Here is a 9,579-nt window from a genome sequence, read left to right on the forward strand (position 1 = left end):
CGTCGGCGTGAAGTTGATTTTATATAGTGTGGCGAGCGCAACGAGCCACCGAGCCTGAAGCAAACTGTGAGTGCAGTTCATGCTGGAGCCATGAAACTACACAAGTAACACTCTGTTTCTGACTGAGGTCAACTAGACGCTATTTCTGACTACAGATGCTGTTTGTGACTACAGATGCTGTTTGTGACTACATAGGGGACTCATCATCTGACTCTTATTGCTTTGCTTGCTCATGCCCTCCTCATTTATTTTATTATAGGCTTGAAATTTAAATATGGTTTTATATATCTATATTTTAAATACATTGTTCGGTATATTAATTAATTATTTTATGTACATGGATTTTTACTTTTTTATTGTTAATTCTGATCATTTATAGTATTCCCGTCTTTCTTTCTGTACCACTTTTAGTATTGCCCCTGATGAAGTTGTGTTGATGAAACGCGTTGGTCTTTTTTTTTCAATAAAAAATTACTTTTTGAACGAAGTCTACGTGATATTGTTGAAACATCGGAACTCCACTCCATATATTGAATGATTGTAATATCATGTTGATTGTATGTACGGGCTAGGTGGTACTACTAGAGCGCACTCCTGACAAACCCCCCTTCCATATCTCATATATTTGGCTACATCTGTCACTCAAAGTGTGTGAGTGTGTCTCTAATGCTGGGTGGAGCCTCTGACTCACATGACAGGGAACCAGCCCAGTGAGCCCACAGTGCCAGACACCCTCTGCCTCCCCATGCTGCCCAGGTATCTACTCCACAGCCACCAGGTGTTGACCTTTCTGTGTTTATTTTTTCTTGTGGCGATTCGCGGCACCCCCCCCCCCCCCCGCGACCCCCCCTCCCGCAATTCGCGGCAAAACCCCCCACCCCACCCCATGACCCCCCTCCCGCAATTCACAGAACCTCACCCCCCCCCCATATGCCCACACACCCCTATCACTACCCAGTTTACTGCTCTCCTGAACCGTAACTTCCACCACTGGGGAGTCCCTGATGCTGTGTTGCCCACATACCCCTATCATGCCTCATAGCCCAGCCTCCTGCTCTCATGCACCCTAACTCCCACCCAGTAGGAGGAGACACTGACTCAGGGCCGCCATCCTGTACTCCTGTACTGCCACGCTGGACCCTCACCCACTGGCAGAAGCTGCACAGTGTCTCCCACCCTCCTCTTTAGTCCCCCTTATGCCCACACACCCCTATCACTACACAGCCTCCTGTTTTCCTGTGTCGTGACCTCCGCCAGTGGGGAGCCGCTGACTCAAAAACACCCTACTATACTATTGCACACACACACACACCTAAACAACATGCACACACAGCCCCCCCACCCACAAATGTCACTGTACCATCCACACTATCAATGTACATCTTACTCTGTAACCGCTTTTTAATTAAACAAAACAATACACACCCCCTTCCACATCATATGCTCTCTATTTAACACATTTCACCTATAACTCAAGTTGCAATACAGGCATCTTTCATACAATTCTAACCATCTTTCTCATATACAAACGTTCACAAATTAAGGGGGCGCAGCCCCTTATGCCGGTGTGAAGAGCGCCCGTATGAATCACCTAGTATATATATATATATAAATGAATGAAGAACAGAGAGCGCTCTAGATATGCCACCACCAAGTTAGTGAGTTTTAATTTTTCACTGGAACAATCTCACACAATTTCATAATATAATGATATATTTATTAAATCCAAAGAAGAGTCATACAGTATACAGTAATCCATTACGCAGTCAGTTCTTGATGGATAAGAACTCAAAACCCAACACATTTCATCACAATGACTTCATCAGGGGTAAGGATTATAAACTGTCATATAACTAGTTTGGGATTTTCAGCTGTTACAGTAGGTCCCTTTACCTGGGCTCGTAAAACTTTGAAGTTCATAAAAAATCCAATGGACTTGGTATAGCATAAAAACTATAATCACAAAAGGCAGAAAGCATAAACTAGAGTGTTGGAATTCTGTGTGTGTATTCCTCCAGTGTCAACACTGGAGGAATACACACACACACACATAATACACATGTGTGGGTGGGGGGGGGCACGCAGGGGCGTGGGGTGGTGGCGAGTGGTCGGACAGATGGGAATGCACAGAATTTCAATGGTTTTCCCATGGAAATACGTCTGCGATGCCGGTGCCGGGGGGGGGGCAGCTGACACCAGCGGATGTCAGCTGCCCGACCGCTTCATGCACAGGGAAGCTGCAGATCTGATCTGCGAGCGCTGTAGAAATCATTTCATGGTCGGCGACCATCGAATGATTTCACCCCAGCACGCAAGGCTGCGAATGGAAGTTTATGCCCTAAAACCTTCGGATTCTTTAAGGTTACCTTTAATTCTGAGGCAATGAAGCCACGTCTGCGACTCCGGCTTTTGATAGTCATCCATATGCAACTTTATGCAAATGCCACTACAATACCCTAGTGTAGATCAGTACATCCAAATATGCGAGGACCGAGACTCCCGAAGTCACTGTTAGGAGACACTCCCAAAGTCATTTGTTAGCAGTGACATTTACCTCTGTGAAAAAGGGGGCTTCTGCTGCCCATGTGCCTGGTCCGAAGGAGTAGAGGAGAGGCCGTGTCACCAGCCATGGTCAGGCACCTGAATAACAGGCACCGGGACTGGTGCATGTGCACAAACGGTGGCTTGTCTGCACATGCACAAACCCCCTGCTTCTATAGACTGCATCGGCTGCAGCCCATAGAAACACTTTAGGGCAGATGATCAAGCTGGGAGAGGTTTCCTGCAGGAAGGTAGCTCTCTGCTAAAACTGGCTGAGGGCTGGATAAGCACGATGCCACATAAGAGCCTTATCTTTTGGGATGATTAGTATGAAGCAACTGTAAGGCTGGTTTCAGGTGGGTGGTCTGTTTTAGTCTGGTGACAAGGTAGCATCCTATGGAGGAGTTTAAGGGGCATAACATGAGTGTGTCCTTCCCATGTGGGCAGACAAAGGGCATTGCTGTGAGGGAGCATCCATTGCTTTGCCAGGGTAAAGGGTGGAGGTTCCCGAATAATGCAGGTCATGCAGGTAGGAGGCGGTGGTGAGCCCCTCCTGGATATTTTGGGTAAGATCAAGTTGACTGTGCTGGCGTTGGTAGTTAATTTTCCTCTGCCATCCTCCTAATTTAGTTTAAGAGTTAGTTTCAAATTTCAGATAAAAAATTTAAAGTTAGTTTAAACATGGTCACCAAACAATAAATGCTTGAAATCTAGCACTTGGTTTTCCGTGTATTTATTTATTGTCTGTGTGGCTTATTTCAGTGTGATTTATTTTAGGTTAAGCTCGCTTAAGTTAAGGTAGAGGTCAGTCACAAAGGCCCTTATTCTGATCGGTGCGTACTTTCCCGAATTCTTACGGTGCGGTCCTCCCGCGAGATGAGATGATGTCATCATCTCGCAGGTCACCGTCTCCTGACTGTGGATCAGCAGACTGCAGGCCAGCAGCTGGGACCGGATGATACAGTCTGCTGCCTGTGACAGGACACCAGGAAGGGGAGGGTCGGTGCGTGCGGTGTGGAGCCGGAGGAGCTCAGAGGCTGAGCAGCTCAGCCTGAGCTCACTGAAAATTTCTCTGAAAAGTCAGACTGACCCACGCTACGAGTAAGTGCATGCACCATTTGTCTCCTGGCTGCCTGTGCCTGACTAATAATGTATGATTTGATTTACCAGTATATAAATTAATATATATATATATATATAGATATATAGTGTGTGTATATATATATATATATATATAGTGTGTGTGTATATGTGTGTATATATATATATATATATATATATATATATATATATATATATATAGTGTGTGTGTATATGTATATATATATATGTATATAATATATATATATATATATATATATATATATATATATATATATATATGTGAGGGCGGCACTCAAAATAAAGACATCACAGCATCATGCGTGTGTATTCAGCGTGGGTGAGTTCCGGCTTTCAGGTGCTGCGAACCCGTAAGTGACGTCTGCTGAACATCCGGCAGAGGGGATGGCGGTGCCAGACGGCGAGAGAACCAGACGCGGGACCCTGTGGGTACTTATTGGGGTAAGTGTTCACTGTTGATTGTTGATTTGCTTCTCTCCTGTGTACCTGCTGCCCTGAGGATAGGGGTAACCCCGAAAGCGCTAGGCGCTGAATACACACGCATGATGCTGTGATGTCTTTATTTTGAGTGCCGCCCTCACCCCTGGATTATCCACACGTTGACCACTACACCCGTCTGGTAATGTTTTCATTTTGAAATCCATGAGAGTGCTACCCAATTCTCCACATATATATATGTCTAAATCCATTGTCCGGAGTGCCAAACAAAATTTTGGAATATATATATATATATATATATTTATATATATATATATATATATATATATATATATGTATATGTTTGCGGTGGGCCGGCACTCACTGGTTCTATGCAGGGGGGTAATGCAGCTTGCCTGGGTGCCTTCTCGTGTATACCGAGGTTCTCCATGCTCCTGTGAGTGGGTTCGTCTTATGTGCTAAACACGCCCCCAACATGCTGTGGCCACACCCCCCCCCCATGGGGGCCCTGGGGAATTGTTGTACCGGGGCCCAGGATTTCTCTTGGCAGCCCTGGACCCACTTAGGCAATTAGGCAACCTCATGAAAAAGGGATTGTTATCAATTTCAATCAATTAAATGCTCATCTATACTGACCCACATTCCTACTACATTCATGACACACATTAACCCTTACAGCATGTGACCCTAACATACATCTATATACACTTTTTACATTTTGCTTATTTAAAAGATTTTAAACAAGTTACACATATACTTTTGCATGTTAGAAAAAAACACTGACAACTTTGAACTTTAAATAACTATTTATTATAATAAACACGAAAAAATAAATGTGTAAGAAATTAATTTTCCTCATCAATGAGCCGGTCCATTTCGTCCAAAATGTGCCGCATGTGGGCTCTAATTCTTAGGAGGGCCCCACGGCGACCCTCCTCTGCTTGGGCAGGCTCATCTGTGGAGGAAATACAAATAGAAAAATAAATAATGATATTCATGCATACATTTAACATAGTCATACCTACATTTTAAACATGCACCGTGACAGGTGTGTGTGTGTATATGTATGTATATATATAGATATATATATATAGATATATATATAGACACATATATAACTATATGTATGACACATACACCTATAAATACATGCATACATACTACATGGAAAGCCTGATTTTTGCCCTATACCCTTTACTCTGTAGAACACCTCACAGTCATACTGCTCCTTCTCAATCCAAACCCACCCATGACTAAGCTCTGAGAAGCATGTCACGCGCTGCACCAATCACAATTCTGCAAACAAAGTTCAGTGTCTGTTATATGATGGAGCCTGGCAGGGGAGTTACACAACTCTCAGGAATGCACAGTACATTGGTGCAATCAAGCATGGCTTGCCTGCTGATGGTCTGCTCCAGAAATCATTGTCATAATGCCAGTTAGGTGAAGCTGCAGCACTAACCCACTCCCATGCACAAAATCATTACTAAGATCAAATCATCAAACAATTATGGTGGCAAACATACATGCAGACCGCAGGGGGTGGTTAGCTAGAGGAGGGCCCAGGGGCACTGACCACTTGTTACTCCAGTCTAAGCCACGCCTGTCCATACTCCATTTATGCCATACTGAATCTAGTTTGGTCAAATTAAGCACCTGTAAACTATACTCACCTATATAAGCCTACAGATTGTACACTTGCAGCAGGGACATGTAACCCTTACATGAGCACGTCATCACTTTCTTCCAGGATACAGATTAACTACACTGGTTCATTGACACTTTAAATCGACCTGAAAGCCATCCCCACAACCTGTGTCATTAATATGTGTCCTGGATGAAAGGGATGGTTTGCCCACCCTATCTAACCCCTAAGTGTGTCTGTTGCTACCCAGTTTGTTTTATCACTTTATAGTATTGAAAAACACAATTGAATCACCAGTGCTACATAGCAAATAGTAGATGACAAAAGGAAAAATTAATCCTTATGTATACATACCAATTTCTGCCGCCTGGACAACCTCACAGGCCTCAAACTCCTCCTCTTCCTCTTCATGAGGGGCCTCCACTGCTGGCACCTCCTCCTCTGGTGGCACGTCCTCCTCTGGTGGCAGCGCCTCCACAGCCCACCCCTCCTCCTCCACTTCCTGTGCCACCTCCTCCGCCATCCCTTCCTCCTGAGGCACCTCCTGGGCCCTTGGTTGGGCAAGCTCCTCCTGGCCCACCTCTGGCTCCTCCCGGGCCTGTCTTGCTCGATCCCGTGCTGTGTTTGGGGAAAAACAAAAAAGTGCTGATTAGGGGTCATTTGTATTAAGCCTTATCAAGCTATACATGCAAAGGTTATAAGTACAGATAATTGTACAGGCAAACAGCTCTTTAGTGGCCTTTACAAAACACAGCCTGTAACATGGCAGGTATGCTGTGACATTTGGGCCATTGTAAGCATCACAAACATTAATCCTACTCAATGACATATTTTATCACCATTACAGGGTGTCAAACAGGAAGTAGCACACATATAGTGTATGCCATGTTTCATTTATGATCAGGCTGGTGGCCTTATTGCCTTAAATAAGGTCATGTAAGCAATCATGTACAAATGGCCATTTAATGTATAAACACTCACATCTCGCTATGCTGGCCCTGATTTGCTGGAGCAAATCCGGCTGGCGTCGTCTCAAGTCGGACCACCGACCAGTGTCCATAACGGCGACCAGTGTCCTTAATTCTGCAGGGGAAAAAGGGGCTGCTCTGCCATAGGCCGCCATCTTAGCAATGGCACAAATCAAACAATCATGTGCTGTCATTGGTTGATCAGAGTGATATTTGGTATTAACTTTATTGTTCATTTTTACACTAACAGCGTGTATGCGCCCGAACAGACGGCTAACCCATTGCATCGCACACCCATCCTAAACAGACAGTGTAAACTAAGATGGAAACACATTATATATAATCTATAACATTCACCAAACATGGGTATAAGCAACAGGTGAAATAGTCTGCATCACTAGACACTTACACCTAACTCAACAAGGTACTAAACAGCTATTTTATAATGAAAGCTATGCAGCAGAAACATAGCAAATAGTGGCAGACCTTTTCCCAAAATTAGGCCATGCTGCCATGTGTACACTTACCTTCTACTGGCCCATACTACAGAGGTGGAATGAAAAGTAGCTAGCATCCAGCCAGAATTTGGAGTGCTTTCACATGTGATTTGGATGCTAGCACTGATTACTTGTGGCTAAGTGGTGGACTGGATTTACATATGGAATGGGTACATACCAAACAAGTGCACAGTACAGATGTACATTCAAATATACATTTCATGTGTGACCTCAGTTTTATTTGGTTATTGGTGTTCAAATCTGCATTTAGCTACTAAATCAGACTTACTGAGTTTGCCAGGTTTTTGAGAAATATTTATCCACACCAAGGGGCGTGCCGTATGCGCCGCACGGTTGACGCTGCCGTACGGAACGCGGCCGTACGGAACGCAGGTTGCAGCTGATTAACGCCAATTACAGAAATAGTATTTAAAGTTGTCCTAGAAAGGCAAACAGTTGTTGCAAACATGGCTGGCTCAGAGTCAGAGGAAGAACAGGTGGTGCAGAACCTCTTGTCACGCATGGAGTCCAACACGACCTATGTCCCCCTCAACCCAGAACAGCCAGATGGGCCATCAACATCAGGCCAATCAGCAGCTGGCCCATCCTCAGCATCAGCAGAATCATTGGGAACACAGCAGGTGGCTTCCCAACAGAGTAGCCAGGCCAGCACTTCAAGTACAGCAACCGGTGGCTGTGGCCGTGGCAGTGCCAGTGGCAGTGGCGGTGCCAGTGGTCGTGCCAGTGGCCGCAGTCGGGCAACAGAGGAACCAAACACAAGAAACATGGCATATGAACCGCAGGAGCTTGACATCCTGGTGACCCGGGCACGTGATTTGATAGAGTGCCCACCGGTAAAGTTGACACACACAAGGAGATGGAAGATCTGGGAGGAGATAACGGCGGAGATTAATGCGGTGGCTCCATAAGTTCGTGAGGTGGAGCATGTTAAGAAGAGGCAAGTACATGTGTGTTACATTTGAGCAGTACAAGTCCAGTAATGTTTACATTCAATATTAGATGGAGTTGGTCAATGGGTGGTCACGTTGCTTGGAGGCACAGACATGTTTGCCATGACATTGAATTGATAGTTATTGTAGGGTGACTGTGGTTGTATCTTCTAAGGGTTGTTTTGCAAAATGAATATAATGTAAGTTTGGTGTCAGTAGGCACATGTTGTATTATGTTTCAGATTGCAATGGGTGCTACAGCAAACATGAGGAGTGACATGTATTAATATGTACACTTTGATTGCAGGTGGCACGACTTCAAAGGCAACCTCAAGAAGAAATTGACCCAGCGGTGGGAACACAGCCACACCTCTGGGGCTGGCCCCATGCCATCAAAGCTGAAGCTCACCCCCCTGGAAGAGATGGCACAGTGCTGCATTGCAGTGGAGGAGGTCCGGGGGGTGAGCACCATAGACAGCGAGTCCCCAGCGGAAGTGATGGCTTCTACGCTTGAAGGTAATTATTTGCCAGGCCATAAGTAGATGTTTAGAATTTTGCATGGAATGTGTGGTAATTGGTATTTTCTCGTTCAACAGCATCCCCACCGCTTGGTCAACAATCTCTTGAGGAGGTTGTGGAGTCTGTGCCACCTGGCCCCAGTAGCAGGCCCGTGCAGCAGCAGCCGGCAATGTCCGCGGCTGAATTGGCCACGTGGGGGCATGTGCTTGAAAGTATTGTGCAGCAGGGAGACTCGGCATCAGAGCGGGTGCGTAGGGCCGAGGAGGTGCTGCAGGGTTTGACCACCAGCCAGCAGAGTATTGCTGCGAGCCTGCAGGCTATGAGTGCCAGCCAGCAAGCTATGAGTGCCAGCCAGCAATCTATTGCTGCTAGCCTGCAGGTGCTGGCTGATCAAGCCCTGCGGCAAAATGAACTCCTCCTCCACCATAATGAACTTATGGTGGAGCTAGTTACCACCAATAGGGTCCTAATGTCACCCGTTTCTGGTGCATTACCACCATCATCACTCCCTGCTGCCAGAGGGGGAAGAACATCCACCCGTTCCCAAGCATGTGCTCCACGTGACCCACCATCAGACTGTGGCCGTGGGCGAGGCCGAAGAGCTGCTGCACGTGGCAAGGAGCCTGCCAGGGGCAAACGTGCCCGCAAATGAACTTGTGTCCCCCTTAATCTCCACCGTTATGTCTTCCCAAATCTTCCATTGAGCTGTGTGTGTCAGCATCCTGTGTCAAAATCCGTGCCGAGGGTCACCACATTTGCCCGCGGTTCAAATGTCATGTTTGGTTCCCCTGTTGCCCTGTTTCGGCTACCATTACTGTGTGCTGTACTTGGAGTGTTGGTGCTCTACTTTTGTTGTGAAGCCACCTGATGTGTTCCCAATGATTCTGCTGTGGCTATTT

The 9,579-nt window shown here is 45.9% G+C and overlaps 1 long non-coding RNA gene across 1 annotated transcript; it reads right to left on the minus strand.

Moving 5' to 3' along the window:
- Positions 1-4,890: 4,890 nt before the first annotated feature.
- LOC146072273 (uncharacterized) lies at positions 4,891-6,587 on the minus strand. Its single transcript, XR_014473024.1, has 2 exons — positions 6,101-6,587; positions 4,891-5,056 (listed from the first exon to the last, which is right to left on the minus strand). It is a non-coding gene; the product is annotated as an uncharacterized LOC146072273 (long non-coding RNA).
- Between the last annotated feature and the right edge of the window lie 2,992 nt (positions 6,588-9,579).

Source organism: Crinia signifera, chromosome 4 (assembly GCF_055691185.1).
Source record: "Crinia signifera chromosome 4, ASM5569118v1, whole genome shotgun sequence".
Classification (NCBI taxonomy): Eukaryota; Metazoa; Chordata; class Amphibia; order Anura; family Myobatrachidae; genus Crinia; species Crinia signifera.